Source organism: Cnephaeus nilssonii (genome assembly GCF_951640355.1).
Source record: "Cnephaeus nilssonii genome assembly, chromosome: 4".
Taxonomy (NCBI): Eukaryota; Metazoa; Chordata; class Mammalia; order Chiroptera; family Vespertilionidae; genus Cnephaeus; species Cnephaeus nilssonii.
Genome location: NC_137075.1, coordinates 86,748,890 through 86,764,064, shown reverse-complemented (window position 1 = coordinate 86,764,064; position 15,175 = coordinate 86,748,890). Strand labels below are relative to the sequence as shown.

At 53.9% G+C, this 15,175-nt stretch overlaps 1 protein-coding gene across 12 annotated transcripts in view; it reads left to right on the top strand.

Moving 5' to 3' along the window:
- MIDEAS (mitotic deacetylase associated SANT domain protein) overlaps positions 1–15,175 on the top strand; it is a 66,129-nt gene that overhangs the window by 29,866 nt on the left and 21,088 nt on the right. For 4 of the 12 annotated variants that reach the window (XM_079769145.1, XM_079769154.1, XM_079769149.1 and 1 more), the window contains one exon: positions 3,366–3,529. The exons of 6 other annotated variants lie outside the window; for them this stretch is intronic. The gene's annotated coding sequence lies outside the window, so the exon portion shown is untranslated. Of the gene's footprint in view, positions 1–1,552; positions 3,530–15,175 lie in introns of those variants that run through there. 2 more of the 12 variants (XM_079769150.1, XM_079769152.1) reach the window with 2 other exon arrangements.

Below are 15,175 nucleotides of genomic sequence, written 5' to 3'. Positions count from 1 at the left end.
GCTCAGTGAACCCTGCTGCTGGGACTCTTACTGCACCAGTGACCCTAGTGCTGGTGAACCCAGTTTCCTGGCACTGCCCTATGGCCCGCCTTCTAGAGAATGTGTCCCAGTCATTCTGACCCCAATAGGACCAAGTTCAGCTGTCTGCCTTTTGCTCCTCCTGCCTGGGAATCTGCTAACCCGGGCATTTCCTTTAGCCAGGCTTATTGGCGCCCTTCCTGTAATATGTGCATGCATCAGTTTAGAAGCAGCCTGGAAACTCCATTCTTCCCTGACTCACCAAAGGTTGCAGGAAATGCAGCCAGTGGTCTCACTCTGTTGGAAGGGTTGTTTCAGCTCCAAAGCACTCTGATTGTGGGGTTGACCTAAAAAAACCTATGGGTGCCAGGCTAGAGCTATGTGGAATGTGCTGAAATCCCCAGTTCTTACTTAAGGGATCTGCATTTGCATTCAAAGCAACATCCAGGATACCCTGAGACTGTGAGCTCATTTTATGAATCAGAAGCATTACAGCATAACTTCGGGGTTAGAAACTGCTATTTGGAATCCAGATCACCCTCCCTCCACCCCCAGCGCGTGCGTGCGCGCGCGCACACACACACACTCACACACACTCACACACACACACTAACCGCGGCTCTCACGGTCATATACTTGGGAAGAATAACAGCAGAACTTGTCCACACCCACTTCCACCCCCACACTCAGAACACCATTCCTGGATGGCATGTGGACAGGACCTGGGCAGTGACTGAAGGAAAACTGGCTGGTGCATGAGAAACAAGGCCTGGGTAGACCTGGGTTCATACTCCAGCCTCTCTACGTGCTGGATGGCTTTGGGCATTGCTTAACTTCCTGAACTTCAGTTTCTTCATCTATAAAATGAGGATGGTAATAATACTTCACAGGGTTGCTGTGAAGGCTAAAAAAGGTCCCGCATGCATCGCATCTGGCCCGTAGTCGGTACTCAGCAGGTAATGGCTAGCATTTCCCCGGCTCCCACCTAGTTCCGCTGTCTGCCTTTTGCTCCTCCCAGGGAAGAGGACGTGAAGGGTGTCCTGCATGTGGTAGGAGGGCAAATGAGGCTTCTTTTCTAACTCCCCAGGCCCTGGCCACAGCTGCCTAAATCGGCCCGACCCCGGTGCCTGGGCACCCTTGCAAGCGATTCTGTCCTAGCTCAGCTCGGCTTCCCAGAGATCAGATTGTACAGTCGGGACTCGACCCGCCCAGGCCTCAGGCTGAACTGCTCACGTGGGTGGGAGGAAGGCTGCTCTCTCAGCCCAGGGAAAAGTCCCCGTGCATTTGCTTCACCTGAAGCCTTTCTGGGTGACCTCAATGGAGTTTTTGGGTGGAGCCTGGGGTGGGAGTTGTCCCTCCAGAGATCACTTTGGCTCTCTCACCAACTGAATGGGGGAGAGAGGGTTGTCCACCAAGATATTATATAAGAAGAAAGTTGCCACATGTCAGGAAAGAGCTGGGGTTTTGCCGGGGTGGGGGTGTCTCCCGGAGGGACCCGGTTGCTGCTGGCTGTGTTTTGCAGGGGCTGGTGGGGAGGAGAGGGGCTGGGGCCCTGAGGCTTTCCTGGCAGTGCTTTTTGCTCTTGCTCTCTCTGGAACATAGCCTGGGACTGCGGTGGCCTGGGAAGGTGCTCCCTGTTCCCTCTGCCTTTCTCTCCAGCCGCAGGAGCTCTTGGTGTGAGCGTTATTTTTTCCAGGCAATGCTGCTTCCCCCACGGGTCTCAGGAAGGGGGGAGGGGAGCAGCCTGGGCAAAGTTTGTTCATTCCGGAGCTTAGAGAGAGAGAAGTATACCAGGCGTGCAGCCAGAAGGGGGTTCCCTCTGAGGCCACCCACCTTCTCTGGGGAAATGGGGTCCAGAGAGGAAGGAAAATGATGAGGGATTTCGATTCCCGGCTTTTTCCAGCAGTTGGGTAGACAGAAGGTCCAACCCAGACTGCTGTTGCCAGAATTTGCCAGTTCCCTGGAGGGGCAGGCCCCAGAGCTCAGAAAGGAGCTCAGTAATGCTTAAGTGCTAAAGCTTTCATCCCCGGGAATGCTTGTAGGTTGGTGGTTCTCCCCCTCCCTTCTTTCTTCTCCTCCCCTTCCCTCTCCTCTTCCTCTCCTCCCTCTTGGGGTGTGGACCTGGCTGCTGCTGCTCAGATCCCCTTCCCCATCAGACCTTGCTCTGCCCGAACCCCCAGCTGGCCTTGGGCTTCCCAGCTCACAGGAGTCTTCCCAGAGCTGGGAAACATGTTGGAACATCTAGTCCAGCTCCTTCCTTTTCAAATGGGGAAGCTGAGAGGCAGTGAGTTCCTTGAGGTTCCCACCGACGGCCTCCGCTTTCACCTGAGGAGTGCAGAAAGAGGAGCTGCTCTGGGGCCTGTCCCTGGGGCCTGCCCCTCCCCGTGTGGGAGCTGGGAGGGCCTCTTCAGTGCAGGAAGGGCCCAGAGGAATACTGTCTCGGCTCCTGGGTGTGGCTCGGCCCTCAGCTGGCTCCATAGTTATTTATTTGTCTGTTTGTGTGTATGTGAGTGAGTTTTGCGGTTGGGAGCCTGGATCTGAGTGAAAGCAGAAGTACCCGCGCTATGTCAGCTATGCGGCGCACAGATTGCACCGAACTGGGGCGGTCGGCAGAGGAAGAAAGGGGCAGAGGCCCCTCTGCTCGGTGGCGGCGGCTGCTCTTTTTGGTCCCTGCAGCGGGGCTTGCACACTTGAGTGTAAACAGCCCTTCCATGTTGCTAGCAGCTGCCTTTCTCTGCTGGCTTTGGGCAGAAGAGGTGCCAAAAATAACCAGGCGGGCACTGCCACTTGTGGGACGTGCACTGTGGTGGCTTCAGGGCGGCCTTGCTTGCTCCTTGCAGGCCCAGGTTCCTCCGGCCCCTGTTCAGACTTCCTGTGCCCCCCCCCCCCCCCCCCGCCGCCTCCCTCAGGTGCTAGCACTTTCCCTTTTATTGTTCTTCTTAGAGTGAGCCCAGGAGGGTGGGGACCCCATTGCAGGCCTAGGAGCTCTGCCAGGTATTATCAGGGGACTCTTGTCCTACCATGTCCCTGCAGGCCCTGCTGGCACAGCTGAGTCCAGGGGAGGCGTGTGCCGGGTGTGCCCCCCCCCGGGCTCCTAGTCTCCTTGTCCTGCTCCTGGCCAGTCCTGCTCTCAGCCAACTGCAGAACCAGAAGCATCAGACCATCCCGTCTCCCCCACCCCCCAGGAGGTGAAGACTGAGAGTGATGCTGCTCCTGCCCAGCCAGCGGGAGAGAAGGTCACATGTATTGGGTCCTTACCTGTGCCCGGTACTTCATGTATATAGTAGCCTCATTTAATCCCACAGTAACTGTGAGCTGCAAACATGATTATGCCCATTTCCCAACAGGGAAACGAACAGAGAGGCTGCTGATGAGAGAAGCCAGGACCTAGTCTGTGGGACCCTGAAGCCTGTCTGTGTAACGCAGCCCCCATACTTCTCCAGGCTGTTTTCGTGTGCACGGGGAGCAGTGCTCTGACCCTTGGGATGACGTGCTGATGGTAGGAATTCAGGTACCCTCAGACTGGCTGATAGTGGGGATATTAGGCTGGGAAGGGCGGGAAGACCCTCTGGAGCCTTTATCTGCAAACACTTCACAGGGCAGCCAGAAGCCCAGCTGAGCCAGGAGGCCTGCTGTGGAGGGCAACAGGCCGTGGGGGTCAGCTGTGTGAGTGGGGGTGTGGGGGAGGGGGTGCAGGGGGAGTTGCTCATGCACGTGAGGAGTGGAGAGGCTTAGTTTGGCCTCCCGGACACCTTCCACGCGGCTCCTCCTCCCAAACATGGCAGCCTCTGTAGTCCTGAGATTATCTCTGGGACCGTAGGCTGGGGCCAGGTGGGTTCTCGGGTCTTCCTTGGTGGCTGCTGGGCCTGACCCCGGGGCCCATTATTCCAGCTGGCTTGGCCCGGGTCCCAGAGAGTCTGTCTGGTTAGTGTGTACTTGGGGCTTGGGCTGGATGTTCTGCTGGTGCCCAGTGCCAAAGGCCTCTGGGTGTATTTCAGGAACAATGAAGAGTAAATCAACGGGGAGAAAAGGCCCTGCAGCAGCTGCTCAGAGACTGGAAAAACGAAAGGAATGTTTGCGCATTTGGCAAAGGCCCTGGATCTTGACCAGGCCTGAGAAAGGGCTTGACACTAACTAGATGGCTGGGCAAGTGAGGCAGTGGCTCCCCGTGCCTACTCTGCAGCCCATCTAGGAGGCCCCAGGCAGGGACCCACCCCCACCCTTGCTGGTTTTTGTGCTTCTTTTTTTCTTTTTTCTTTAATACATTTTTATTGATTTCAGAGAGGAAAGGAAAGGGAGAGAGAGAGAGAAACATCAATAATGAGAGAGAATCATTGATCGGCTGCCTCCTCCTGCACACCCCACCCTGGGGATCGAGCCCTCAGCCTGGGCATGTGCCCTGACCGGGAATCGAAACACAACCTCCTGGTTCATCGGTTGATGCTCAACCACTGAGCCCCGCCAACTGGGCGTTTTTTGTGCTTCTTGGTCACTAGCAGGTAAAGGGAAGCCATATTGCTCCCATTTTTTCTGCTCCAAACCAGCAGGATTCCCCCAGCCCCCGGCCATCTGGTAGGTCTTGGTCCCTCTGGAACTGGCCAGGCAGGAGAGCCTGGGCTGATGAAAGCACCACACTCCAGACCAGCGGTTCTCAACCTTCCCAATGCCGCGGCCCTTTAATACAGTTCCTCACGTTGTGGTGACCCCCAACCATAAAATTATTTTCGTTGCTACTTCATAACTGTAATTTTGCTACTGTTAATGAATCGTAATGTAAATATCTGTGTTTTCCGATGGCCTTAGGCGACCCTGCTCGCGGTTCTCAACCTGTGGGTCACTAAGTGAACGCTGACATCCCGTGATATTTGGAATCTGTTCAGCTTCCCCACTTGGGCCCTGCTTTGCTGGTTGGCTCTGTAGAGGGATGCAAGCCACCTTTCCCCATGGGCAGGCTCTTATTCCAGAGTGAGATCCTACTGACCTAGCAGCTCCCTACTCACCCGTGCAGTCCCCTCACCTCAGAACCCTGAGGGCTCTCCCAATTTCCAGGGGTTTTTATGGATTTCCCTGATCTTGAGGGGAACCTGTTTCTGGTGGACTGGGACTGGGATTGTTTCTTGTTGGGGGGAGTGTTATATACTGTGCTCTACTTGGAAATGCCCCCCAAGAAAAGCAGCAGCAGGAGGGAGCATGAGGAAGGGAAGAGTCCCCAGCTGGTTTTGTGGGGTTCTCACGTGTAGCGTTCCTTTTGAGACCCACATGTATAGACTTGAGATTTTTCTAGAAGGATAATGGAGGGATTTTTCTGGATCTTGCTTCTTCCACTTTAACAGCAGAGTCTCAGTTTCTCTTTCTCTCTAAAATGAGGACAATAAGACACCTTGATGGGGAGTTTGTAGGCACGGGTTAGGGTATGTCATGTGCCTGGCCCAGGGGAAGTACTCTGCAAATGTTAGCTTCCTTCTTTTAGGAAGGAGATTGGCCTTTGGGATATTCTGTAGACTGGTTGGGGGAGTGAAAATATTTGCATGTGACCATTTTCCCAAGGAGAAGCAAGGCTGCATAACAAGCTGTTAGAGCCCCCCAAGGCCTTTCCCTCCCCACCTGTTTTAATTCTGGGCTCAAACTTGGAATCAGGCTCAGTGTGTGCTCCGTGTGGGATGGGAGAGGCATTTGCAAACCTTGGAGATCTGAGGCCTCCTGGGGCTGCACAGGTGTGGAGTGCATGGTCTGAGGAAGGAGGGAGTGGCCTTTCTGAGCTGTGAGAACTTGACAGGTTACTTTTAGCCTTCATTTCCTGTCAATTCCCCAAATTTCCTTCTGTTGATTCCTAATTTTACCTTATTTTGATTGGAGAACATATTTAGTATGATTTCAGCCCTTTTACATTTATTGAGATTTGTTTTATGGCGTAACTTACGTTATATCCTAGAGAACATTCTGTGTGTGCTTGAGAAGAATTAGTATTCTGCTGTTGTTGGGTAGAATGTTCTATAGATATCTCTTCGGTCTCGTGCTTTATAGCGTTCAAGTCTTCTATTTCCTTGTCAATCTCTGTTTAGTTGTTCTGCCCATTATTGAAAATATAACATTGGAGTCTCCAACTATTATTGTTGAATTGTCGATTTTTAATTCTGACAGTTTTTACTTCGTGTGTTTTGGGGGATTCTGCTGTTAGGTGCGTATACCTTTATAATTGTAATATCCTCTTGATGGTAGACACTTTTATCATCATAAAATATCCTTCTTTGCCTCTAATAAGAATTTTTGTCTTAAAGTCTAATTTGTCTAATATTTACATAGTCATTTCAGCTCTCTTTTAATTGCTGTTGGCATGGTATATATTTTTCCATCCTTTTATGTTCAACCTATTTGTGTCTTTAAATTTAAAGTGTATGTCTCTTTTAAAAAATATATTTTTATTGATTACAGAGAGGAAGGGAGAGGGAGAAAGAGATAGAAGGGACATCAATGATGAGAGAGTATTTGAACGGCCACCTCCTGCACACCCCTTCCTGGAGATTGAGCTCGCAACCGGGACATGTGCCCTGACGGGGACTCGAACCATAACCTCCTGGTTCATAGGTCGAAGCTCAACTACTGAGCTACACCAGCCAGGTGAAGTGTGTGTCTTCTATAAACAGCATATAGTTGGATCGTGGTGTGTTTTTTTAACCCATCATCTCAACTTCTGCCTTTTCATTGGAATGTTTAATATATTTACATTTAAAGTAATTATTGACAAGGTAGGATTTTTGTCTGCCATTCTGCTATTTGATTTCTATCTGTCTTATGTCTTTTTGCTTTCCTGTTGCTGTCTTCTTTGTGTTAAATAGGTATTTTTGAGTGTACCGTTCCTGACCTGTAAAATGAGACAGAGAAGAGTGGGGGTTAAGTGAGATGCACTTAGCACAGTGCCTGGCAGATAGTAAGTGCTCAGTAGACATGGGCACTTGGTTGTGCCTCAGGCACTGAAAGAGCCACGGTCAGCCCTAGGGCCAGCTGAGAGCAGAGAACACCCACGGCTCCGTGGGACCCATCACGTTTCCTGGGCAGGGCACAGCGCTCCGGCAGGTGCCTCCTCTGGGGGGTGAGGAGCTGTGGGTCCTTGGAAACTGCTTTATGCCAGCTGCTGGTCCTCTAGCCTTTCCCTGCTCCAACACTTGGGCACCACCTGGGCTGCTGCTGAAGCATTGCAGATTTCCCACCTTGGACCACCCTCCACCCCTCAGCAGACCCACGAACCCATCTCTCAGGGTGGGTTTGAGAACCACAGCTCCACACAGTCGGGCAACAGGCTGTGATAGAGACCTGGTTTGGAGTCAGCAGGCTTGGATTCAAATCCTAGCTTCTCAGTGTGACCTGGAATAAGTTACTTTTCAGAGCCAACCTTTCCTCATTTCTCAGATGGGAATCAATGGTTACCCAGTAAGCAGTATTCACACACACTGGACACGTGGGCAGTGCAGGTGGCTATTTCATATGGCAGTGGCTCATCACAACAGTGTTTCTTTGATTCCCGGACACAGGCCTTGTCCCCACTTCCCTGCCCTGGGTTCCCGAGTTCCTCACAGGCAAGAACCAGTGAATAGTGGCTCCTGGACCAGACACCTGGTTACCTGACAAACAGCCCGCTGCCCTCCCCATTGGGCCACACTGCCTCCGGGCCCTGCTTCTCCCAGCCTTGGTGCAGAAACAGAAGGGAATTGCCTGGCTGGCATGGCTCAGTGGTTGAGTGTGAACCTATGAACCAGGAGGTCACCGTTGGATTCCCAGTCAGGGCACATGATGGGGTTATGGGTTCCATTCCCAGTGTGAGTGTGCACGAGGCAGCTAATCAATGATTCTCTCTCATCATTGAGATTTCTATCTCTCCCTTTCCCTTCCTCTCTCTGAAATCAATTTTAAAACATGTATTTAAAAAAATAAAGAAACAGAAGGGAATTGAAGAAGCATTATGACATAATGGTTAACACTGAGCAAGGGCATGACCATTCAAAAAGACTTAAGGAAAGCATGTGCTGGAGGGCTGCCTGGAGGAGGCAGGCCTTGAAGGAAGGCAGGTTGTCAGAGTGGCGTAGAGGTTCCAGGCAGAGGCAACAGCTCCAGAAAAGGCCCCAAATCAGGAAACTCTCATTGGGGTGATCTATTGTGTCTGTCTCTAGCCCCTGCACGGGACACCTTGCATTATACGCTGAGTGGCCAGATTATTAATCTCTGAACGCATAATAATCTGGCCACTCAGTGTATATCCTATATAATAAAAGGCAAATATGCAAATTGTCCCCTCGACCAGGAGTTCGACCAGCAGGCAGGCCAACCTCCCATGTCCCCTCCCCCTGGCCAGGCTGGCCGGACCCCACCCATGCACGAATTCATGCACTGGGCCTCTAAAAATATATATATATATATATACATACACACACACACACACACACACACACAGAGTGGCCAGATTATTATGCGTTCAGAGATCCTAATAATCTGGCCACTCAGTGTAATCTCTGCTTCTGTGTCTCTCCTGCACTGGACTGAGAGCTCTGTGTAGGTAGGGTCTGTGCCTCGTCTCCCGTGTCTCCCCAGAGCCTAGTGCACAATAAATGCTTGTTGAGTGGATGAAGGGGCCGTGAGCAAACCTCTGGTGCTGCAGCGGCTGTCTGTGTGTTGGGTGTGGGGGACCATAGGCAGGGCGAGGTCATATTAAGGGAGGCCCCTGTGGTGATCTCCTCTGTATCTTGGCCCAGGGGAGACCTGCTGGGGAGCCAGGCCTTTCCAAAAAGGGAGGGAAAAACTGGAGCAGCCTCTGGTGGGGTGAGCCCTGTAGAGCATAGAGAGGGTGGTGAGGAGACCAAGGGCTCCACCCGTCCCAGTGATTCCCCCTCCAAAGGTTCGCTCACTGAGGACCTGGCTGTAGGGACAGTTGCTGCGTGTCTTCTGGAGAGAGCCTGAACCCACCAGCTTCCACCCCACCACCCCTGGGTTCCAGAGTTCTGTTGGGAGGGGTTTTCCTGGGCTGCCTGTGAGCCTCTGTGGCCTTTGCCCAGGAGGGAGGTGACCAGTCCCCCAGGGGTGGGAGGAAGCTGACCTGGAGGCTCCGTCCTTGCCTGGCTCTGCCTGGGACTGTGCGTTTTCTCTGCCTCAGCTTCCCCTCGATCAAACGGACCTGGTTGTCTTGGCTTTTCATGAACATCCTGAGGATGTTTACGGGGCGTTGGGGGAGGGGGATCATAGAGGTAGCCACCTGAATGAAACCCTTAGAATGCTCATCAGACAAAGGTTCCCCTCTCACAGGATCCCTTTAAAAGCATCTCAGTGCTGGCATTTAAAAACATATATTCTTTTATTGATTTCAGAGAGTTAAGGGAGAGGGAGAGAGAGATAAGAGCAGCAATAATGAGAGAGAATCATTGATTGGCTGCCTCCTGCAGGCCCCACACCGGGGATCAAGCCTGCAACACAGGAATATGCCCTGACCGGAATCGAACTGTGATCTCCTGATTCACAGGTCAGCGCTCAACCACTGAGCCACGTTGGCCAGGCTAGTGCTGGCATTTTTATAATCAAAGCTCCAACAGCAGCCGGCTCGAACCCTGGCTGAGCCTTTTGAACCTGACCAGCTTGACGGCTGAGACCCCTGGGGCTCCTGGCTCCCTGGCCCATCTACCTGGCCTCTGCCTTCCAGAGCTGGAGTTCAGTCTGGAGAAGGATAATCTGGGACTCTCTAAACTAGAAGTGGGCAGATCATCAGGCCTGCTCTTTCATGCCCCCAGGGGAAGTGACACTTCTTAGGAGGCAGGTCCTCCTCTTTGTAGCTGGTGTCTCCTTCCTTACTGGTTTGCAAACCCCATGAGAACAGGATTGATGTGTCCAGGGGCTGGGAGAAATGGGGCCCTTCAGCCTAGGTGTGAACTCCAGTGACAGGGGGACGTACCGCACTGCAAATGAGGGCACTGTGTCCAGAGGGAAGGTCTATCTAGGACAGGGGTGGGGAGCGTTCGGCCTGCGAAATCATTCGGTCTGGCCCTGCCAAGGCGTTCGGGGTGAGTTAATTAAATGTTTGACCAAATATAGCAGGCTAATTTTTAAGTTGATAATTTTGTATGGCCCTCGAATGATGTTATAAATATCCAAAAGGCCTTTGGCAGAAAAAAAGGTTCTCCACCCCTAATCTAGGGCCTGGGCAGTTCCAGGCCACATGCCCAGTCTGGCGGTAGCCAAAGGCCCCAGAGTATCTGAGAGAGCTTTTCAAGATGTGAGCCTGGGCTGCAGGGCCATGCTGGGCCATGCTGGGCTCCCCTCAGAAGGGCTCCTCATCACGCCCCCCTGGCTTCCTAGCCAGACGCCTTGGTGTCTTGAGGCCCCGCCCAGCCCTATCAGGACGCACAAGGAGACAGACCTGCAGGCTCTTGTCCCTGGCCGGGGTCTAAGCGGAGCAGGAAGCCTCGGGGGAAGAAAAATGAGGCATGGGCAGTGACAGGGCTGGTGCTTTTCCAGTTGGCCTGCATGTGATGTGGGGCAGCAAGTGACAGTCAAGAGGCAGGTAGCTTGTGGACCAGCAATTGGAGAAGGATCTGTGTTTAGCTTAGTTGGTGAGGGCCTGGGGCCCCTGATGGGGTGGGATGGGAAGGGGGTGGTGGTTAGGAGGTGGGGCCTTTCCACTTTATCTCAGCATCACGGGAACTCTGATCGGGGAGACTAGAAATCAGGGCCGGGCGGGAGCCCAGGGTGGACACGCTGGCTGTGAGCAGTACCTCTGCCCAGGCATGGCTCTGACTCACCTTGGGTGCAGTCTTGAATGAGCATCGCAAGAGGCAGATACCAGCCAAGTTCCAAGAACAGTGTTGTGCAGCTGGCAAGTTACTGGGGACAAAGAAATACGTACCTGGGATGTACTGTGCTGAGTGTTGTGGTAGGCATTTAGGAGGCGTTAGGGGCTCGTGGTGAAATTCCTGGCTTACCCTTGGGGTGAGGGGAGATTTTCCATGGGAAGCAGTCTAAGGCCTGAAGGATGAGGAGGACGTGGCCAGCTGACAAAGGTAGGAAGGTGTCCTGGGCAGAGGCACTGCCCGGTCAAAGACTTGGAAACAAAGCAGGAACAGCGCGTTGAGACAGGAGCAGCAGCGAGTGATGGGTCAAACGTGGCGGGGTGAGAGAGGTGGCAGGAGCCGGTCTGCAGGGACTTACGGGCAGGAGAGGAAGTTTGGGCTTTGTCCTATGATAGCCTCTTTGGTGCTCAGGGAACTGGCTGGCTCAGAGATTTTGGGCCTTGTTGGATGCCATACTTGGGTTAGAGATGCACGAGCTCTGACTCTCCCTCTTCCTAGTGTATGTTGTGGGGTAGGGGTGGCCCCGGTTGTAAGAGCAGGAGCTTGGAACATTAGCTCTAAGGGCCAGGGGGGTCCTCCAGTCAACGCTCACCCCCACATCAGAGCTGAGCCATTGGCCGCTGGCATCAAGCTGGGCACCTCCTTCCTGGCCTGTGTGACCTTGACTCTCAACAGTCTTTTCCCTCAGATGGCCACACTGAATGCCCCAAGCATGTAAGTGTCCTTGGTCCCCTGATTGGCCATGGCTTGGTCCCATCACGCTGTGGTGAGGGCTCCCTGGACTCTCCCAGCTAATGCTGGGCATGCGGCAGGGTTGCTGATGGCACGTGGGGAACGGTATGTGTTCATGTTGCCATCTCGGGAGGGCCTGGTGTCACCATCAGCACATGACTCCCAAGGCCTTTCCAGCACCTTCCCTCGTGTGTCTGCAAAACACACATGCAGGTTCAGCATTGTTTTCTTTTCTTGGTGCACGCTACTTTCTTCTGCAGAGAGAAACTGCTTCTCACCACTGATCCTCCTAACAGCCTCTCAGGTCCCCAGGGTCTCTGTGGGTCTGATCAGGGACTGATCGATAGTGAGGCACCTGGAGGAAGGGAAGAGTGGATGGAGCCACGACAGACAGTCAGATTGAGAGAGTGGGTTGTCGTGCCTGGGGCCCCATGGTGACTGGGTTTCCTTTTGCTGTGTTCCTGCCTCTGATGTCAGAGGCCCCGCAGCTGGTCCTGGGGGTGAGCTGCCTGCAGGAGTTCCTCATTACACCCTCTTTCCTGCAACTTTGGGGAGCTGGCCCACAGGTCGGCAACCCTCAGAAGAGATGGCTTCCTTCCTTTTCCTCACTGCGAGGAAGGCCAGGCTGACTTCCACGGGAGGGAGGGGGCGTGGGGCTAGGCAGGAGCAATGGGAGGAAGTGGCTCAGTCCTGGCCAGAGCGGCAGGCTGTGAAGTACCAGTGGGGTAGGGGATGGAAGCCCCACCAGCAGCAACCAGAACTGAGGCGGGTTGGGCTTGCAGGGGCTGGGGAGTCCAGGCCCGGAGGGCGGCCGAAGTGGCCCGTGCAGCCTCAGACCTGCCTGCAGGGGGACCTCGCACACATGCTGGCCCCTGCTGGTGGTGAGCCCCCGCCTCTGCCCTCCCTTCGTGTAGGACTGCGGGTCTCAGCTGGCCTGGCGGGGAGAGAAGAGGTTTACCTGCCAAAGGTTCAGGAGGGGGTAGGGGCTTCCCAGGGACAGTGAGAAGGAATATCTGTGTCCAGAAATCCTTGCTCTGAGATGCTGGGGAGGGAGCTGTGAGAGGAAGGTGTCTCAGTGGCATGTCTTGGGGATAAGGAACAAGAGCTTGGTCTCAGTGTCAGACACACCAGGGTTCAGGTCCTGGCTCTGCAGCACAATTAATGTGTAATCATTGGCAAGTTCCTTAGTCCCTCTGAGCCTCATCTAGCTCACCTGTGAAAGGGATGTTAAAGCTAATGCTTTGGCTTCATGCTGCTTTATAAAGCTGGCGTGGGAATTAAACACATATAAAGAAAGCACTTTGGGGGTGGGGGTAATAAGGACACATATGTAAAATAATAATAATAATAATAATAATAATAATAATAATAATAATAATAAATAAAAATAAATTAAAAAAGAAAGAAAGCACTTAGGACCTGGCTGGTACAAATACATTGTTGTTGTTGTTGTTATTATTATTAACAACTACTGCTGCTACTATTTAGTGCCCTGCTGCCTTCCTTCAGGATTCCCAGGCATCTCCCACACTTCTCTCCATTCCCCAAATAATGGCCTTTCTTTTCAGAGGATCCTAGGTCTGGGTGTCCGTGATCAGCACTCTCAGCCAGGCCAGCCAGTGGGGGTGACAGGGAGGCCTCTGCCAAAGCTTCTGGGGGAATTCAGCCTCCCCAGAATTGGCCCCTTGATTTCTTCTGAGCTGCTGGCCCTCCCTGATGTGCAGGGTTGTGGTGGGAGGCAAACCAGCTGAGCCTGACGCCTCTGGGCCTGACCAAATAGCTGCAGGCGGTCCAGCCTGGGGAGGTGGGGGCAGGAGCAGCCCTGCACTGGAGCCCCATTCACAGGCTACACCCCCATCTCCCGCCCAGTGTGCAGGGCCTGCCCTTTCCAAGGTGACGAGTGGCCATCCTGTGCCTGGTGTCTGGGTGCCCTCCAACGGGCACACACACCCGCGTCCCATCTGCCACGTGGGCTTTCCCTTACCCCAGACTCCAAGCCCGTGGCTGTCTCACTAAGTGACAGGGCTGTGATGGGGGGAGGGGAGATGTCTGTGTACTGTGTGGGGAGGAGAGGCCCCAGTTCAGGTAAGCGTGTAAGCGCCTGAGAGGCTCCCAGCCCCTGGGAGGCACGTGGACCTTCCAGTCTCCCCTGGGGACCTCCCCTCCCCTCCCCTCCCCTCCCCTCCCTTCCCCTCCCCTCGGCTTGAGCACGTTCTTCCTGCCTCTGTCGTGCTTCTGCAGACACGTGTACTTCTAGTTCGTTCATGCCAGTTGGGGAGGCAGAGCCCGGCTCCTGTAGCCAGGACAGTCCCATCCTGCAGCTTCGAAATAGCACCCAGGGTCATTTTCAGTCTGGGGCTAGCCTGTGGTTTCTGCTCCGAATTGGGTTGTTGGGATGAGAGTTTAAAGCAAGAAAAAAAGGGGTTTGTTCAAAAGGTGCTTTCTGAGGCCCTCAGCACTCTGCTTGTCCAAACCCTGCCCCTCCTGCTGGGCCGAGGCGCCTTGGGTGCCCTCCTAGCCTCTCTCCCTCCTCCAGTTTCCACATGTGAAGAAAAGGGGGGTGCAAGCGGGCAGAGTCTCACTCCCTTCAGGGCTGGGAGCTGAGGAAGGAAATGGAGGAGGAAGTTCCTCCCCTTCTGGGTGCCGGGGAAAGTGAAAGGCCTGCAGGGGCTGGAGTGAGTCACCGGCTCTGGGAGGGAAGGGCGGGGAGCTGCGGAAGCCTGCGCCGGAGAGATAGCACCGGGGCCTCCCTGGGGCCGGGGCATCTTGGGGTGTAGCCGGGGCTTCATACCAGCGCCCGACCGGTACCGCCCAGCCCCAGCCCTCCTCTGCTCTCTGCTGGTCTCCTGGGCTGCCGACAGCGGCCTGCAGCATCTAGGGGCTGAGGGCTGAGGGCTGAGGTCAGCCTGGACTTGCAGATGCATTCCTAGGGCTTCCTTCGCCCCCCTCTGCTCCCCTCCAGCCTGACTGGCTCAGGACCAGAACATTAACCGGGGGAAGAAGTGAGTCATGCAGCTCCCACCCTTACCCACTTCTCAGGGAGGAACATATAACCACTTCTGAAGCAAGTCTTTGAAAATACATGCAAGTTATACATGTCAGTTACCACTTACACGTAAGTAATAAAAATACGTTTGTAGCCTTGTGGTCTTGATTGCATGTTCTGTAGCAGGATAAATAGAGCGACCTGTTTTGTTTTTTCTCTCTTTTTTTTTTCCAAATCAAGTTAGAAAACAAACACAGAAGCACTTCAGTCACACCATGTCATAGAGAAACCCTCCGCACTCGAGTTCTAGCAGTCCACTCCTTCAGCATCATACCTTCGCTCGGGATGCCAGGAGCTCTTTGGCAGTGGAGGAGGCTGGGTGAGCACTGCTGACCAGCTACCAGGTGGCACCCTGCCTCCAGCCTGCCAGGGCGGCAAAACAGGTTCCTGTGCTAGTTTGGGGAAGACTCTGGCAGCCACCATCCCACTCAGCAGCTCCTCCCAGGGGTGGGGCCAGGACAGCACACACTCTCGTGGGGCCGCGCCTGCCAGCCTTGGTGCAAAGGACCCGAGCCTCCTCTTGAGGCCTGGACTCTGCAAGGACCTGGTGGGC